Source organism: Austrofundulus limnaeus, unplaced genomic scaffold (genome assembly GCF_001266775.1).
Source record: "Austrofundulus limnaeus strain Quisiro unplaced genomic scaffold, Austrofundulus_limnaeus-1.0 Scaffold103, whole genome shotgun sequence".
Classification (NCBI taxonomy): Eukaryota; Metazoa; Chordata; class Actinopteri; order Cyprinodontiformes; family Rivulidae; genus Austrofundulus; species Austrofundulus limnaeus.
Genome location: NW_013952505.1, coordinates 309,619 through 329,658, shown reverse-complemented (window position 1 = coordinate 329,658; position 20,040 = coordinate 309,619). Strand labels below are relative to the sequence as shown.

Sequence of the window (20,040 nt, the reverse complement as noted above, 5' to 3'; positions counted from 1 at the left end):
CTGAAATACTCAGACCAGCCCTTCTGGCACCAACAACCATGCCACGTTCAAAGGCACTCAAATCACCTTTCTTCCCCATACTGATGCTCGGTTTGAACTGTAGGAGATTGTCTTGACCATGTCTACATGCCTATTGCCGCCATGTGATTGGCTGATTAGAAATTAAGTGTTAACGAGCAGTTGGACAGGTGTACCTAATAAAGTGGCCGGTAAGTGGAAAGTAGGGATGTAACAAATAATCAAGAATCGATTAATAATCAATTATAACTGTCTAATGTGAACAGATTCATAAAAACAAAATGATTGTTTGGTCACAAAAGGATTTGTGATGATGTTTTTATTTATTTTAAAGTTATATTCTGTTGATAAGACAACAGACAAAAATGCTGGTGTTAAAAGAAAAGAAACATATTTGGTTATAAAATGGCTACAATTCATGTTGGAAAAAAATCGTAATCATTAACTTAAAATCATGAAACGAATCAAATCTTGAGCTTGAGTGAATCGTTACATCCGTAAAATATAAAACAAAGTAATATAATAAAATAACTCCCCTGTAACCTTCTACAACACACAACTCTCTAAGAAAAAAGTATTTTTATTCACAGCAAATTGCACGATAGTTAAAATAAAAGATAAAATAAAAAAGAACAAGACACATCAGATTGAATAAAATATTCATTCATCATCTATCCATTTTCTTTACCCGCTTCAAATTTTTGTTAACATCACAGCTCAAGTGTTTAACAGTGTCACCTCAAACATAAAACACAACATAAAAAATATGTTTGCTAAATGTAAATGTATTAACTTGGGTGAAATTCATAGTAATGTTAAAGTAAGCACATTTAATCTCTGCGCTGCTCAGGAATCAGTAGACTAATACTTTGCTCAGATTTTTGATGTAAACACACTCCTGCCCTCTTGGACTCTCTCTTCTTTTCGGCCCAGTATTTATGGTAGATCTGGTTGTGTTTATCTCCACAAATGCACCTCACACCAGAGATGCTCTTGGGCTCAGAAGTCAGTGCCAAACAATCCTTTTCTCCATGTTCAATAGCTTTCCTCTCACACCAAGCCTTCAACCGTGGTGGTCCTTAAGAGGAACAATGCCTTCTTCCATCACTCAACGACTGTGATGTGGCACGGCCTGAGTGAAAGCAGTGGGGGAGGTGTGGTGGAACAGTAGTGGAGTAGTTGGCAGTAAAACAGATACACTGACTTTACCTTTGACGTCTCAGAGTGAGCCACAGAAAAGTTGGCACAAGAAGTTGATGAAGCGACCAATGATTAATCTTTTGGTTTGAATAGATCTAGAAAACTGAATCATCCACCATTTGGATTACACTCAAAAACAAGACCATGAACAACACTTACATGTTTTTACAGAGAGCAAAGAATCACAAAATAGATTTAACATAATCTGTGATTTTTCTTTTACTGTTAAACGTGACATTTGTTTTTGCCTTCAAAACACTTCGCTTAAACTCATCCTTTTTCACCATTTACTAATACATTTTAATAATGTAGTGGTGTTCAGTGTAAAATTCCCCCCACTTTTCATAAATTAAAAGGCCCCTGTCACACTGGATGACAATTGAACTATGCTCTTCATGACCTATTAGGTGGATTGTGTCAGATTTGAGAAGCCTTCTCTGCATATTATGATGCTGCTAAACTCTTAGTATTCAACAAAGATTTTTTTCTTCCTTCATTCATGTCTCCTTAATCTTTGAACCTTCTCAGCTGTCATTCATTTGACTTTTATACACTTGTTCTCATCATGCCTGCTAGACAAGGAACCACCAGGCTGGATCATAGTATCTCAGGTTGTTAACCAGCCCCACCGCCCTATCACCACCATCACCTCCACACCTAAAACGTTAACTCAATGAGCCCTGTATTCCGTGTACTCACTGTCTGTAAATGTAAAAACCGTTGTCAACAACATTGTGGTTGTAGACAAACTTTGTTAATTTGTACTTCTTTCTCTTTTTAGTGGGTTGCTCTTTGTCATCTTTGTTGTTATCTTATAACAGTGACAATTCTGCTTCTGAAAAGGAGTAGATGTGACTGACGTTCTGCACATAACCCTCCCTGGATGCTCCCTTGTTGCTGAATGGTGTCTTCTTCTCCAGAGCAAGGCTGAAGGGCCAAGTATGCTCGATCAGAAGCCGAACAATTGACGCACAGTCACATGGTTGTTGAATGTGCCCCCTAATTTACACTACATGCATTATGGCTCCGCTCCACTCGGGTCCAACCTCCGCAGCAAATACGTACCCATTATAATCAATGAGAGTGTTTACACAGGCTGCACACGGGGGCAGTGAGCGGCGGTGAGTGGACGGCGATCCGTCAAAATTAGATCTGATCTTATTTTTTGCCGGACACCGGAGCTGCACCGGAGTCAATTTTTAAAGATTACATTGCACCAACAGGAAAAGAAATGAGCACAACATCRGTATTTTCAAAATAAGACACTTTTAGGTGGGATAATTTGTTGGAATAATGTCGAAATTGCAGCTATATTAATAAATATATGGATATATTTCTGCACAAATGCTGTCAGAATGTATCGTTCTGTTTGGGAAGCAGATGGAAACATGTAGCCTGAAGCATATGTGTGCACACATGATACATGCGGATTTTATTTTGAAATCAGAAGTTTCAGAAAGACAGCAYCGKGACAGTTTCAACATAGATATCAAATCCTTTACATCAATGTTTTCAGCTGTGTTTGGAGTTCGTCTTTCACAGAATTATTTTTTTTTGCTTTTATCACTGAATTTATCACACAATCTCCTTCCTCCACTCTCTCTGTCGGAGAGGAGCGGAGCGGACGCTGTATAAATTGAGACACAAATGAACAGCTGCGACCTGCGCACCGCAGCGCAGCGGAGACACATGCAGTATAAAGGGCTCGACACACAGGAGGCGACGTCGCTCGCTCTCCATTCATTTCCTATGGAGCCTGTGCGGTGGAGGTCCTCCTCCAGCTAAGCGACCGGCGAAAATAGTGCATGTGAAATTTCGCACTCGTACACGTACACGTGCACACGCGAGCTTGCGACGCGACATATGAAAGTTGAAAAATGTTGAACTTTTGTCGCTGTCGCTTAGCATACAACCAATCAGCGAGGGTTACATTGACTGACCAATGAGAGGAGAGTATGCTACACACTGCCGTTAGCTAACACTTTCACCAAGTGATTACTAAAAAGCTTTGTGGGAATTTATTGGCACTAGGGTGAAGTTTATGGTAAGTTTTTCCTCATACTGTATCTTGATGTGTGTTTGTTTTTCAATATCATTAGCATRGCAAGATTTGTTTAGTTTACACGTCCGTAATGCACACCCGCCTTCAGAGTCAAGAACCAATCAAATTTTGTGAAGACAAGCGATCTGAGAGCGTGATTCGCAACGCTGCGATCGCTATCGCGTCCCGTGTGTCGGGTTTCACCCTGGCTGCCATTAATCGCTGTAGTTTGTCGCTGCCCGTGTGTCGAGCCCTTAAATCCGGGGTTAGTTTTTGAACACACCTTTCATGGCCCCTGAAATACAGCACTGATCTTGGGGGAAACCCCTCCCGCTGTGGGATACGTCATTGCACAAGGTTTCTTCCTGCCTGAAGCTACACTTCTAAAAAAAAAAACACCAAACCTCCGATATCCGCCGTTATGTTGTCTACAAAACTGTCCCGGTTAAAGCTCCGCAGTTTTTGGCAGACAGAAAAGTTCTCCTGGCAGGTTGTGACTCAAAGCTGAATGCAAAACGATGCAGCTTTCCTCATAAATCTGTGGCAATAAGATGCAATTTTGGCAGTTCTGATGAAATATGTGGAGGCTTTAAAACTAATGGTGGATGTCCAGAAACCTCCCATATACACTTTATAGAATTTATTTTGCAGATTATGATTACGTTATGAAAGCATCCATGTTAGATTTGATACATATTGGTGGTATTGGGTTAGCATGACATGACAACACTCTGGTCAGTTGATTTATCTGGCATGTAGCTTATACATTTAAGAGAATCCTGCCAGAGTGAGCCTTGAATCTTGGCTCAGCTGTGTGCATACATGTGGTAGTATTGTAATTCGAGGTGAGGGCACAGAACTACTGTATTTTGCAAGCACTAGTAGTGTGGCATGACTTCTTTCACAATAAAGGACGTTTTCCAAGATTTTCACAATCTAGCAACATTCTAATAGGTCATGTAAGTCATGGAGAGAACATCAGGGTCATCATTCAGTGTGAATGAGGGCATTAGTGACCTCACTCCTCACATATCTGTTGTATCCTGGTTTTGTGGTTGAAAAAAACCTGTTAGAGTTCAATTCATTACTGCAAACATTCATATTTGAAACATTTGCTTATTTTTAGTTTTGTGATTTGCAGTCAATGTTTACAGACCAAAACAATGAGTATGAATTTCGAAGGCATGGCTGCTTCAAGCAGCYACAGGTGCCATAATTACCTTGGGTGGTTGTGTATAAGTGTGTGTGTGCATGTGTGTGAACACTACTATTTTCCCTGGGTGTGATTGTATGCCCAACTCACTTGTGAATAAACACTGGGCTCGTTAGATTTAACCTTGCAGCACGGCCTCTGGTGGTTTCTCTCAACATCCTCTTTATTCTACTATTACCTCAGTGTATTGGCTTCATTTTTTCTACTCAACCCTTTAATCACACTTTCATAACGTCTATTTTTCCTTCTTTCTTTTACAGTTTTGCAATTGCAAAGTGCAATTGCAAAGTGAGGTTACAGTTTCTGTGTTTTCCTGTGAGGTGCGGGAGGTATTTGTGTACCAGGTAAACAAGTGATCATGCCCATGTATTCCTTATTTAATTACTGCACAGGTAATGTTTTATTAATCAAAGCAGGAGGTAGTGTAAAAGAGGTGATGTGACACTAACCTTACACAGTTTCAAGAGACTAAACTACACTGAAGATTTGTGTAGAAGAAAGCAAACTGGATGGTTTCTGGAGGTCTTTCTTTGCCTTACTAGAGACATAACGCTACTGATATTTTGTTACTATTAAAACAAATCTCTAAAAGAAGTGAATCCAGTGACTTTTAAAATWAAATCCCTGTTTAATCCACAAATATACACTAATAAACTGTGAGGTTTCAGCAGGTACAGACCCAGGTGCAGGCAAATTCAAAGGTGCAACAAAAAGGGTTTATTAAAGTAACAAAAAGAGGGCTGAAGCCAGCAAAAACTTACAGATAAGTACTTCTCAGGAGGAACGGACAGAACACCACACAGGCTGAGGGGAAACAGCAGAATGAACCGACACAAGTTCCCAGCCTGTAGGCAAGACTTTTTTGAGTCAGATGGACARGTCTGAGATTTTTCAGCAATGCAAAAAAAATCTGGCTGAGACGGCTGCCCTACTCTCGGAGACCTCTCCTCCGAGAGAAGTGGCTCCCGGTGTTTTTTTCACCCACCATCCCACCCCTGTCTTTTTTCTGGGGTTCCTGTGCCTGACCTGGKTGTTTCTGCTGCTGGGTTCACTYCTGTGTCCGCTGATGAGACCACTCCTGAGTCTGTTCCTGCGTCTCCTGAGTCGATGGTCCCAGTTCCCGAGTTGGTGGTCTCGGTGGATCTGCAGTCGCTGGTCTCGGTGGATCTGCAGTCGCTGGTCTTGGCAGTTCCACAGTCGGTGGTTRCGCAGCTGGTGGTTCTGGAGTTGGTGGCCCCAGAGTCTGCGGTTCCGGTTGTGGTCCCTGAGTCGGCGGTCCTTGAGGTTCGTGGGTTGGCTGCCGGCCCCTCCARGTCATCTGGGTTGGTTGCCATTGCCTCCACGTCACCCATCGCCTCCTCATCGCCTTGGTCGTCGCCCATCGCCTCCTCATCGCCTGGGTCGGCTGCCGTCGCCTCTATGTCGCCTGGGTCGGCAGTCTTCGCCTCTTCGTTCCCTCTGTTGCCTGTGTTTGCCGTCGCCAAGGCTCCTGCTCCATAACCTCCGACGGCTCCTCATTGTCTCCCACTTCCTCGCTTTGCTCCATGTCTGCTCCTGCCTCCTCCCTTGGTTCCACGTCTGCTCTTGCCTCCTCCCTTGGCTCCACGTCTGCTCCTGCCTCCTCCCTTGGCTCCTCGTCTGCTCCTGCCTCCTCCCTTGGCTCCACGTCTGCTCCTGCCTCCTCCTGTGGCTCCACGTCTGCTCCTGCCTCCTCCTGTGACTCTGCGTCTTCTCCTGCGAGGTCTCACCATGGGTGGTTTCCTGGCCACTTTTCTGACCTCCTGCCTCGTTGGGGTGGTTTTCCTGATCGTCCCCCTGGACTCTTGCCCTGTGTGGGATGGTTTTTCTGACCATTCCCATGGACTTCCGTGTTATGTCCTTGAGTTTGTTTTGTCCTGTCTCCCCTTGTTCCGTGCCTCTCCTTGTTGATCATCAGGAGACGATCATTAAGGGGGAGGTACTGTCATGGTTTGTCATTTTTTGCCTTGGTTTTCCAGGTGTTTCTATGTTCCCCTGTGTGTCTCAGCCCAGCTGCCCCACATTAGCCTGAGTGTCACCCTCGTGTTTCTCACCAGGTGTTTTCTGTTCATTCATTAGTTTTCAGTGTATTTAAGCCCTGTCCTGTCTCAGTCTTGTGTTGGTTTATTGTGSTGTTTCCCGTCAGCCTGTGTGGTGTTCTGTCCGTTCCTCCTGAGAAGTACTTATCGGTAAGTTTTTACTACCTTCAGCCCTCTTTTTGTTACTTAAATAAACCTTTTTTGTTGCACCTTTGAATTTGCCTGCGCCCTGGGTCTGTACCTGCTGAAATCCCACATAAACACAATCAAATGAACACRTTATAACTATTTTCTTTTACACAGGTGCACAGCTCAGAACCTCTGCAGAGGATTATTTGCCTCAATCTCACCCAATCCCAGGATCTTCCTTTGTCACATCAGTCATTTTCCAATCAACAATACATAATACTCATGCAGGGCATGGACACACTTTGGTTTTATAAGACAATTTACAAATTTCAGCAATTAAAATTTCTCAAACATATCGACTTGTTATTCTTATATCTTTAGCTCAACAAAGTCATCTCTATCAGCAATGTTTATTATACGCTATATGATTTTGTGTCAATAACAGGTGTGCTTTCTTATTTTCTATTGCTTCATATGTTAGAGTTAMATTCAAGGACTGGGAGTTGGCCATCATGACGGTTCAGTGATTTGCCCTGATGCTTCCCAGCAAGACAATCCTGGCTTCAGTACCCAGTTTGGACCTGAGTGCTTTCTGTGTGGGGTTTGCATGTTCTTCTCATGTTTGCYTGGGTTTTCTCCAGGTAKTCCTGTTTCCTCCCACAGACTGAAAACTGAAAACTTGCATGTTTGGTCGCCTCCAGGCCAYGYCCTCCCTTGCAAAATCTGAAAGGGATTTGCTTCGTTAAATAAAGGTTAATAAAATTRCCTCATTTGGTCTAATTTTCTCATTGACCTAGTCCGGGTAGAGCAGAACATCCAGGCTTTTATTGTGAAAGCTTTTTTATTGTTATTATTTGATGATTTCTTATTTTACTTTAAAATATATTTTGATTAATAAATAATTGATTTTACACTTAATACTTTGTGCAGCAGCACTCTGGTCAGTTGAGTTGTTTATGAGTGTATTGTAGCCATCAATAACATGACTGGCTGTAACACAATAAATATTACATACACTAGACTTTAATCTTTGAACTGAAAGGTTTGGCTGACACACATTATCATGCATTCTAAAAATAATTTGTTCAGCTGCAGGTTGGTTATTAAGGCACTAAAATACATGTACTGCATTTTTTATCAGCACATCTTATCAAGAAGTAAAAGGTGGAGTGATACAGAGGCTGTCAGGAGCACAAAAGTCATTATGTTGTGTTGAAGCAAACGTTCAGTTTCAGTCAGGTATTCCTTTCAGACATACATATATGTGTGTAGAGCTTTAATCTCTGAAGGTGCTCCCTTGCTTCAAACTTACCACAATATAAACGTAAAMCTCTTTGATCCAAAGTCAGAATGCCACACTTCAGCATATTTTTTGATGCCTCGCAGCTTTTATCCAGAGGCATTTTTAGAACCTGTTGAGAACAGAAATTAGTTTTTCTGGCTTCTTGGGTATAAAGTTTTGGATGACATCACTTAATATAGCAAAATATTATTCAATTTGTTAGCACTCAGAATACACATTGAGCATGACTCTCGGCTACTACCATACCAAATTCTAGCTCTCTATCTTTAAAATTGATTGAACTATCATCATTTTTTGTTTGTTTGGTCACTTAGCATACAGAAAATGGTAAAAACATGATGGCACACATTTTTTTCTTTTGGTGACAAACAATGTATAAATATGATGTTCCCTTTTTTTTAAGCTCTGGATGAAAAAGATAACGGAGAAGGTATTACTGCWCACATGAGCCAATTTCATACCCAGCAGTTGCCGTACAGATGTGGTGATTCTGTCAAAACATCATCAGTTTTATGAGTTCCTTTCATCCTGATTCAGCACTCGGAGGATATCTGCTCTACACACATTGTTCTTGAATCAATTTATTTTTCGCAGACTCACACAGTCACATAGCTCCACGTCTGTAAATCAGTCTTCGTTATTTGGATGAGAGAATTTTTTTATGGTCATGGTCTGTTGCTTCACACCCAGCTAAATAATAAATCTTCCCTTTTTAGAGATGTAATGAAATATTATTTCATCAAACAAATAAAATAAGACCTCACTTGCTCCACGACAAAATGCAGATCGACTTGGCGCATAGGGTTATTCTTTTCTGTCAATTTAGACTGTGCAGTTGACACACGACAGATGAGCTCAACGTTTTTGGTCATTTTCTTTTTTTAACCAGGCTGGTCCCATTGAGATAAGATATCTCATCTGCCAGGTATGCTGGGGCGTGGGGTAGGTGGGTAATATGGTGGGGATAAGCTAATATCGAATCTGCCATTTTTACTAACAGGTGGCTGCTATTGCCACACCATATTTACAGTGATGAGCTGCCCGTCATCTGTTTAAAACATTTTCACTGCRGCAGTGACGAGTTGCTGTTCATTGTACGCTCACGTGAACACTTAAGGTAGTTTCTCACTGGGCTATGACTGATGGTGACTAATTTGTCAACTGAACAGTGCAGTTTTGCAAACCAGGCAAACAAAAACAGATCATTCTTTAAATAAAACTGGCTTTGTCAAAGAGCATGGCTCGCTGGTGGCTTAGTTACAAACAKGAAATTTGCTCGTTTTCTTACAAGTTTGAGTTGCCACCTGCTCTCAAACAGTCGGAGCCCAGTGAGTGACCCTGGTCCTCATGGAGCACTACCTTTCACCATTTACCTGTTTCTTTGCTCCAAGACYCCTGATTTGAATGAATGAGTGACTACCAGGCATCTGCAGATCTCAAAAAAGGTAATTCAGTCAGGTGTGTTGGAGCAGAGAAAAGGAAACAMGCAGCTAGCYGTAGTCAYGGACCWGGATTGCCCACCCCTGGGCTATACTGTCACTCACTTTCCTATTTAATTTTTTTTACATGGGTCAAATTGTAAAACAGTGATGTGTTACTGTTAAGTATGTTTGATATGTGTTAGGCTGAAGGGTGGAAATGTTACAGCAACCAACTCAAGCATGGTGTCTGCGYCATGGTTYTGGRAACCCTTTMGTTGGTGRGGCGTCCTTCACATGTCKAAATCACACAAAAYCATGCCAATCCAATAATAAGAAAGACTAAATCRATTAGCAGTACAGTAAATCCCCATAAATATGCTACAAATTTGCTACAATACAATACAATCCCATTGCAGTGCAGGCAGAATGTTAACGTAACACAGGATGAGATTGTCTAAAATGATTATTGGGTTTGACATGAATTTTTTTAAACAATGTTTTTGAACATTATACCAATAGTTTAGAGTTTAGGTTAATTTTAGGGTCAGGTATGTACCTGTGAGGTTAATTCTGGGGTAAATGGTCAGGGTTAGGCTATAAAATTACCAGAAAATGGATGGAAGTCAATCCATGGTCCCCACGGGGATATAAAAACAAACCTGTGTGTGTGTGTGTGTGTGTGTTTCTGAGTGTGTATTTATTTAATCAACACTCAGTGCAGTAAACTAGCATGTTTCATTCTCAAATGTATGTATAACAGTTGTACTTTTGTTTAAGAAGTATGAATACAAAACCTTCAAGGCAAACAAAAAAAAAAAAAAAGCGAGTGCTATCACATTGTGTTGTGGTTCTGGTAAAAAAATGCTGTTGTTTATGTACTTATGTCCTCAGTAAATTTAGCATATTTAGCTTTGTGCACAGTGTTGTGGTAATTTAGCAGACTGAGCAGGTCTGCCTCCCAAAATAAAATAAAAACTGTTTTTTTTTAACCTAAAAAAATCACTCTTGATGCAGCTCTTAGAATCTAAGAGCTGCTTTAAGGGGCTCAGTGGGGGCTCATTGACAGGCTAGACAAAATTCCCGTGGGCCACCTTTGCCCATCCCTGATCCAAGGCAACCTGCTGGTGATCACACTGTGCAAGCTAGAGTATCAGCTGCCTAAAGAGGCGCGTTGGGATGTTATTTTCTTACAACCGCATMCCTCAGTGCGCCATAGAAATGCAAGACAAGCTTGTAGATGTGAGACAGGGGTATAAAAGTTTTTTTTTTTAAACAAAGTGTACAGTATGTTGCATAAAGTTCTACATTAATATGTGAGACATCTCCTATTCCAAAGGCAAATACAAACCCTTCAAAAGAAAGTCAAAGTAAAATCTAAACAAACWCACATGCACACACACGCGCACACCCACCCAGAGTGAGTTTCACATCTGCTGGTTGTGAAACAGCTGTGTTTGTGTCTTGACTTCTTCACTTTGTCAGTTCTCGTGTTTCTTTTTGCTGTGTTTAGAGGTCCCATCTGACATTTACCACCAGTGCGTTTGCAGTTCAACAAAAAAAAAAAGGTTCTAAACTTGTATTGATTTCCCCCTCGGTGAGTAAACAAGAAGTCCTACGGTGTTTAGCAGGCAAAATCGAATCAATAGAACTTAGCTCAGCGATGACACAGAACTCCAGGTTACCTCAAATATTTTCTATGAGGACAAAAAAACGGAGTAATATTTGTTTCATTTAGATGTTATTTATTTAATGCCTTACTTTAGCCATTAAAAATATGTTTTTTGGGCACTACAACAGAAGCATGTGAAGAAAATGACACCCTGACATTATAAAATGAACAGCTTACATACCACATCTGCAGCAAACTGGACTGGTTCTGTTTCTGTCTGTGGCTAAGCAGATCGCCTGCAGGGACCAACTCCCACAGAGTGGAAATAAAATGTCCCCATTTCAGTACATGATCCTGTCCCCAACTTCTTGAACTTGAATATTTTTAGATTTAGGTTACCGTAAATGTTTTATTACAGAAAACATGATCAGGCAATTACAATATAACCCAGCTGGGTGATCAGTAACTKTAGTTATCCCATTTAATTTGAAAGTTTAGAGTTATTTAAGCCTTTATAATTACCAATCAAGACAATTTASTTTGGTAATAATATTTTAAAGGCCTAAGCAGTTAGCATATTCAAGTTCTGCACTGTAGCGACAATTTGTGATGAGATTTCTGTCCTCCCCGCTTTAACGCATCCTTTTATAACATAATCAGTTGTCCATGTGAAAGTTCACATGAAACTGTGATGTTGTTTCAAAAGATCTTCTAACCCAAATGAAAGGAAAATGGCTCKTTGCTGAAAGAAGCTACCTCTGTTTTTGTTCTGACACATTCCTCYTAAACAGGCTGGTAAACATGTGGGTTTAGGATGCTGGCCAACATGCTACTTGTCTCCTAAACGTTGTGTTTTTCCACCCCTGACAGATTAAAAAAAAGATTAGYAACCATGGAAATCACCCTGAACTATGTACAGTTACAAGTCTGCTTAATGAGAGCCTCATGTGATAATGTCTGTTTTAATTTGTCAGTGAAAACTTCAATGCAGCAGTGGTTCCAGCTCAGGCACTCTCTCTCACACCCCAACCTGCTATATGTATTCAGGCCAGCTGCTCCACTTTTATAAGTCAGGCTCATTCATATAGCCAAGGGTTTGTAGTTATATCGTTATAATAACAAGGTTCAGGGGCAACAAATCCTCTGCACCAGCCCCGGCAGATAAAATAAGCACAGAGGTTTATCTGTGCATGGGAGTCAAATAAAAACGTTTAGAAAACGAGCAGAGAATGGCTGTAATTTCAGTTAATAATAGTTGGTGGTTGGCTGCTTGGTGGTGCGGTGATTAGTACTGTCGCCTCATGGCAAGAAGCCTTCTGGTTTGAGTCTCAGCTAGGGCTTTTCTGTGTGCAATTTGCATGTTCAAGTATGGGTTCTCTCCAAATTCAGTTCGCCTACAGTCCAAAAACACATACTGTATGTTAGGTTGACTTGTGATTCTACAATTGCTGTGGAGTGCTAAAGTTTCTGTCTCTTTGTAAAATGTGTTCGCAAACATACTTTGAAAATATTAAGATCACGAAACGCTTTAATATTTCCAGCGATTTYCTCGTATCATTTAAAATGAATATGGTCCTACGTATAATTGCTAGCAGTATGGTTTTTGGGAGGGCAGAGCTGTGAACATGTGTGCAGCAGAGTGTCGTATTTCTCTTAATGTTGAGCTTTGCAGGCTGCTGTTGCATTGGTCAGACAGGGCATCAATAATGTACAAAGCCCCGACGAGACATTGTCTCAGAGGAAGTCCAACGTATGGACGGGTTCTTAAGCCAGCTGTGGTCTTCTTACATTCAGAAAAACTTTAATTAACCAGTTTAAATGTGATGGTTTTCATTGAACCCATTGTTTTTCCCTTAAATGTATGGTTAGGCTATTTCAATAAAGCATGTTTCACTAAAGTCAACTGCAAAATGAACAACTGCCTGTTCATCTTWCCCTGGCTTTTGCCCAGCAGCAAATTTGTTGTGTGTTACCAAGATATCTTGTGAATATTTTTAACAACAATACACATTTGACAAAGATAAAGCACAAGGGAAGTGATTATATGTGTGTGTGTGCAGAAACTTAAGGATCTGAAAGAATCTGTGGCTTTTATGTTTCTCATTCACTCCATAAATTGTACAATGGCAGTAAACAGTCTGCAGAAATTGAGTGGGAGGTTGAGAAGAAAAACTACTGGATAATCCCTCTGCTTCAGAGGTCAGAGGTCACAGCCTTAATGGTAGTATCTAAGCTCCTTGGTCAAGCAGTCAAGGTCTGCAGGTCACACAGCAATAAATGGCTTGTGTTTGACACGTTTAGTTTGATACCCTTGTTTTTACACAAAATCACCCTTTGAACATCAATTCTGACATTATTTGGATTAACTTATTCGGTTCTAAAGCAGCGTGGTGGAGCAGTTGATAGAGCTGTTGCCTCTGAGAAGGTTGCATAATTGCCTCCTGGGTTTTCTGGGTGGAGTTGGGGTATTTTCTTGCAGTACTCTGGTTTCCTCCCACAGACCAGAATCACTCACATTAGGTTACTGTCAGCGTTAAATTGCCCCTAGGTGTGATTGGTTGTTTATCTATGTGGCCCTGTGATGGACTTTTGCCTTGTCCAGGATGTATCCCACCACTTGCACATTGCCCCCCCCCCCCCCCCCCCCACACACACACACACACACACACACATGGTTCCACTCTCTATGGTGGCTCAGTTGGTAGAGCTGATCTCTCTCAGCAAGAAGGTCACTGGATCAAATCCCGGCCCGGAGACCTTTCTGGGTAGATTTAGCATGTTCCCTCTGTGCATGCGTCGGTTCTCTCCGGGTACTCCAGCTTCCTTCCACAGACCAAAAACATGACTGTTAGGTTAATTGGTAACTCTAAATTGTCCCTAGGTGTGAGAGAGTGAATGGATGTTTGTCTCATTTGTCTTCATGTGTGGCCCTGTGATGGAATTGCAACCTGTCCAGGCTGTACCCCACCGCTCGCACAGTGAATGCTGGATATGGGCACCAGTGACCCTGAAAGGAAGAAGCGGGTATAGATAATGGATGGATGGTTCCACTCTCCTCCAGTCTGACCTCCACAGCAAACACACAACCATTATAACCAATGAGAGTATTTGCACTGGATCCGGAGGGCGGCGGTGAACGGATGGCGATCTGTCAAAATTAGATTTGATTCTATTTTTGCCAGATGCCGGAGCTGCGTCGTAGTCAATCTACAAAGATCACGTCACACCAGCAGCAACAGGAACAAGTACAACATCCGTATTTTCAAAATAATTCATGAAAGGCAGACTAATTTTGTCAAAATACCAGCTAAATCAATAAACATATGTATACTCGTATATACAGTATTTACACYCAAATGCTGTCATCATGCATTGTTCTGTTTGGGAAGCAGATGCCAACGTGTAGCATGCAGCATATACATACACACATAATACGTCGATTTTATTTTGAAATCAGACGTTTCAAAAAGACAACAGCAATACAGTTTCAACTGTGTTTGGAGTCCGTCTTCCACAGATTTAATTATTTTCTATGACTTCCACATTAATCGTGCAATCTCACATTRCCTTGTCGGACTTCCCCTGTGATTCACACCTGTACTGGAGCGGAGCAGAGGTTGTATAAATTAGGTTGCAAACAAACACCGGAGAACTCCGACAGCGGACCGGAACCACATCTAGTGTAAATTAGGGGTGAGCATTGGACATGAGCATCATTGACCCAGAAAGGAAAGGGGGTAAAGGTGATGGATAGTACAATTTCAATTGTTCTCTGCAGAGTCATGGCTGAAACTGAAGCCGGGTTCCCACTGAAGGCGTTTTGAGCAGCAAAAACACGTCCAAAGCCTCAAGTTGGACGTGCTTTGTTCAGATTGGCATAGAGACTAGACATGCATCTGAAGAGGGAGGAGCGTCTTGTTTTTTTCCAGTCTGTCTTTAATGATGGATGAAATAAAGATGAAATAAAGAAAATGCCTTTGTTTTATTTACTGAAAGCAAGCGAACGATGTGCACAGCAGATAATTAATTCACCAGATAATTTTGAAGCGGTCTGGTCGGTGAATTTCACCACTCCAGGACCTGTGAGCTGACAAACTATTTGTTTTGTCCTGAGCCCAGTTTAACACGGCGGTCAGTTTAATGAGCTGTTGACCCACATCGGTGCTGATATCTCCAGCCAGAAAACCAACTGTAGACAGTCCATTTCAGCTAAAGAGCTCCTGTCCATCTGTTTCAGGTTAGTGGGCAACACTGAGGAAACKGTCACATGCAAAAACGATTCTCTCTGATTGGTTGATGCGGCGCGTCGAGCAGCAAAAGTTAAATCTTTTGAACTCAAGCGTCGGCTGCTTTGGATGCGCTGCCAGCATGTAAAATGATGTAAAATGCTGTACCGCACCTACCGCTACTTTGCGCACTGCACTAAACATGTTAAATGCGCTAAACGCGCCACGCTGCCCCTTTATAGAAGGCCGCTCATTTCAAAACCACGTGACTTCTTACACGTGATCAACACGTAGACAACACATGATCAGTGTTGATCATGTGTTAGAAGTCACTTGGTTTTGAAAAGAGCGGCCTTCCATATCCCTAGAGGCACATCCACCATAGACTTTGCATGTAAATTGGCTGCTTCGGCTGCTCAAAACACGTCCGGTGTGTACCCAGCTTGACAGCATCACTGCATTAAAACACACATGTATAGAAAAAATAAACACACAAACACAAAGGTCATTACAACTAATGGATAAGGGAATCTAAAAGTAGTCAGATATACATACATATTCAGTTATACTCAGTAAGGCTGCAGATCAAACATTAATTAACATAATAATTTAAAAAAAATTACATTTATGTGTTTAAAATATTTAACTTATCTTTAAACTCACTCAGTGAGACATTTTCCTTTAAATTCAGCAGGTTATGGAGCTGATTCCAGAAGTGGAGAGGGTGGGGTGGTATGTTGACATGTTTTTTTTATTGACTCTGCATTAGCTATTGTCACAATCAATGTCATGTGAATGAACTAAATAACCTCCTGGATTTTGGACAATTTAGGTTTGAATGAATTTCAAAGCTCAATGGTAGACTGTCAAGGGCATGTAAGCACTGTGAAGAGGCATGCATATAAATGAATTCTTTGCTATCTTACAAGGACATAAGAGTTGCAGGTACAAAGGCAACACAAGTCGTGATTCCAAAGAATAAGACACATTTTAGCTTCAGATTGTTGAATGTGAGAATCAGCACTCAGAAGGCTTTGTATTCAAGCACTGACTCAGTTTCTGATTCGTGAAGAGTGGTGACAGATGGAAGACTTTGACAACTTTGATTTTAAGGGGAAGAACAACATAATTTTGGTTTTTTAGCACTCAAAGCTAGTTCACAATGAGATTGACAACATAATGGATAAATAAAATTAAATAGGAGTGGCCAAGAATGGGTCCCTGGGGTACACCTTTAATCCCTTTTCCACAGGTGTGCTTTAAATCGGTTTTCATTGATTCAGCATTGGTCAAATGTGTCTCCATTTCCGGTCCCAACAGTGTTTTCAGATCCATCTCAGCGGTGGTTCCAGGCAGGTGAAGCTGAATATTTTGTACAAGTTGTTTTGAGTTGTAAACTCCTCCTGGAGAGATGCAGACCTTTTAATCTGTTTTAGGAGACAAGCACGTACAGCTTAAACTTGACAAAGCAGTCTGAACTAACTTGTCGTCTACAGTGAAATGCACAGCGCACTTATAAACAGAGCTGCAACTACTGGACAATAAAACCACAATGGCCGAAGCCCCAACTGATGCACAGCCCACAGAGTGAGGGGTACACTGGAAACACACACAAGAACAGAACCATACAGACAGAGTGAGACTTGAACATGGAGGTGGAGATTTTGGTTACACTGAGCATGCTGGAACTGATGCCTTCTGCTTTCACACACTTACTGTAGAATGGTAAATGGACTGTGCTTACTACTACAGTAGCACCTTTCTATTCAACTAGGATACTGAAAGCACTTTACACTACAATCTGTGCCTTCATTTACCAATTCTCACACACATTCTTTTAGCCCTACACTAGAACTCTTTACAAAGCTAATCCAGATATACGAATCTGTAGAGACTAATCAGTGCTTTAAATCACATTCATACACTGATGGGACACACATAAGAGACAGTGGGGGTTCAGTGTATTGCTCAGAGAAACTTTGACTTGTGACTGATCAGGGCTCTAGACTAACTTTTTGCACTGGTTGCACTGGTGCGACTAACATTTTCCTTAGGTGCATCCAAATGTGCAAACGCATCACATTTATCGTTGATGTTTTAATGGTTCACTTTTTAAAAAAAATTATTGTCCATTAAGGCAATATTAACTCGCAAATAATTAGTTAACAATCTAGCAAAAATAAAGTTCTATATTTGAACCACAATTGTAGACATATAACTTACTGAAAAGTAATTTTAAAGTGATTCTATGACCTGAAATTTTAACTTCAAGATAAATGAAATGAAAGAAATTATAAGTGCAAATATTTAAGGGTTGAACATTTTATRATCATCTTAAACATTTCATGGTTTTATCTTTTAGACTACACCTGCCCTTCAGATGGGCAACTCCTGTAGTTTGGCCTTCAGGAGCTTTGGCCTTGGCTAAACCAGAATGAAGAACAGAGAATTATGAWAAACAGCAGAAATATTACTAATATTTATTAAATGAGAAAAAGCTTTTTAAAATAATGAAAATAACATAACATGAYCAAGTCTGCAATTTCATTTGTAGGCTAGTAGTTGAATTTTATGTACCTCTCACTAAAAAAAAACTAAGATGTGTAGTCATAAAACCATTTTTCTGAACTTGGAATATAACTATGGTGAAGCAGATTACTGTATATGTAAAAGCGGCCTGCCATACAGGTGATCTTCCACATGCTGGTGGAGTGATCTGCCTCAGAGCAGAACCAGACTGCAAGATGGACTTTACTACGGAGACTTAAGAGCAAGCAACCATCCATATTTAATTTCCACAGTTAACAAAAAAAAAAAAAAAACTATTAAACTATTAAAACTATTTAAATATTAAAAAATAAGGTTGCATTTGTGACCAAATTAGTRGCACTCTAGAGCCCTGCTGATGTAAATCTGTTTGGGAGATTTTATTTCATACCAGTAATTATATATGTTCTGGCTGTCTAGTACTGACTAATCTTTGCTTTAGTAAAATATGATCTACTGAGGCAAGGGTATAAAATAAACTGGGTATATTTTGCCCTAATTTTTTTAAAAAATAAAAAACTAAAGCATGTATATGGGGTGGGTGTGGTGCAGTGGTAGAACAGCTATCTTAGGACCAGAAAGTCACAGGTTCAGTTCCCCCACCAAGCCCACGTTACCAGTCCCCATAGCAGCCAAATGCTTCATGTGGGTGTATCATGTGTGATTTGTCAGATGCAGAGCACAACTTTAAGCATTGCATGGGAACATGCATTGATGAAAAACACATAGCATTATTACATTAACTAAAAGCAAATGTGTGTCATTTCAGGTTTTGCAACTCACATATCTTTGTCAAACTGCCAGCGCTCTGTTCATCTACGCACATCTTTTAACAGAGGACCATTCATTTCTTTTCACTAAGTTAGGTCGTTGCACAATGCATTTCAGCATTTTGTTAGACCTGTGTAGACACTGTTTTCAATATAAAAGAAAAAAAAAGTTATTGTAGAAGAAGGGAAAAAACAAAACAATCCAGGCAAATGTGGACAGGTTCTTCAAGGGGGAAAATAAGCAACAAACAAAATACAGAGATTTCTTAATTGTGTGAGAGTGGAAACTTGTTTTTGGATATTGTGTTAAATAATGATAAATTACAAATTTATTTTTTTCATTTATTTATCTATTTATTTATATTTTTGCAAAAGTTATAGTTAAATCAAAACCTAATGAAAAATACAAGGTGAAAACTAATGAAAAAAGATTGGGTCTCATCTTGTATAAACTGTATTTTAAATAATTTCTTATATACCTTTTCACTCTGATGAGCGAGCCCATTCTCATGCCCCCCGCGTCAAGGTATTGATGCATGACCAAGCGTCATTATGTTTTGTACGAGATGGGGCAGAGGAGGACGACGTGTTTTTACAAGACTGGAATTACGCGAAACTAACCATCCTAGACCCTAAATTTAACTTCTGCTAGCCTTATAGAGCCTAACCCTGACCACAGACTCAAAAGTTAACCATTAACCCTGATCGCTCATGTTCACCACATCTCCCATATTAACCACAGACCCTAAAGTTAACCATTAATGGTGATTCCTCATGTTAACCTCATACGTCACGCAAACCRGGAAAAAACCACGGGCGACAAGGACGGACACGCGGGGTACCCCCCGTGCGTTAACATATAGATGCTTGGGTGCCTTTATGTAACGACTCCAACATGAGAATGTGTTACAGCATTGTCTCCAAATGCCACTTTCAAGCAGATARAGTCTAATTTCCCGTACTACTTCATGGATGAATGGCTTTGTGAAACAGCCTCATCCMACCAGTTCTCTCTGTACATTCTTGACACCTCACAAGGGGTATTGCAATCACTAAATTGGTCAGGACAATTGTGTTTTTGCCAGGAGACGTAGAAAAACACTGACCCCGACGTGATTTGAACACGCAACCTTCTGATCTGGAGTCAGACGCGCTACCGTTGCGCCACGAGGTCCTGCCATATGTTCAGCCATCAACGAACCACATCTAGGCAGCGATATTCCCTCGGTGGGACTAGCAGCACTTGCTGGAGATGACGTAACAGTCGTAAAACACACACAGACACATGCTCTGTTTTTGTCTATCCCTAGCTCCTCCCTTCCCTTTGTTCCTTCCAGGGTGCCTGCCTTTGTGTGGTCTTTGACAAGAACAGGCAACCACCTTTGCTAGACGAAAAAGAGCCGTGTTGCTGGCTCATGCCTGTGTTTGTGTAGGACTCTCTCTCTCTTTCTCTCTGTGTGTGTGTGTGTGTGTGTGTGTGTGTGTGTGTGTGTGTGTGTGTGTGTG

The 20,040-nt window shown here is 40.9% G+C and overlaps 1 protein-coding gene and 1 non-coding gene across 3 annotated transcripts in view; one reads left to right on the top strand and one right to left on the bottom strand.

The window, feature by feature from the left end:
• Nucleotides 1–20,040, top strand: part of LOC106521108 (partitioning defective 3 homolog) — a 330,008-nt gene that overhangs the window by 19,028 nt on the left and 290,940 nt on the right. The window lies entirely within an intron of this gene.
• On the bottom strand, nt 19,637–19,708 carry trnaw-cca (transfer RNA tryptophan (anticodon CCA)). The gene has a single exon. It is a non-coding gene; the product is annotated as a tRNA-Trp (tRNA).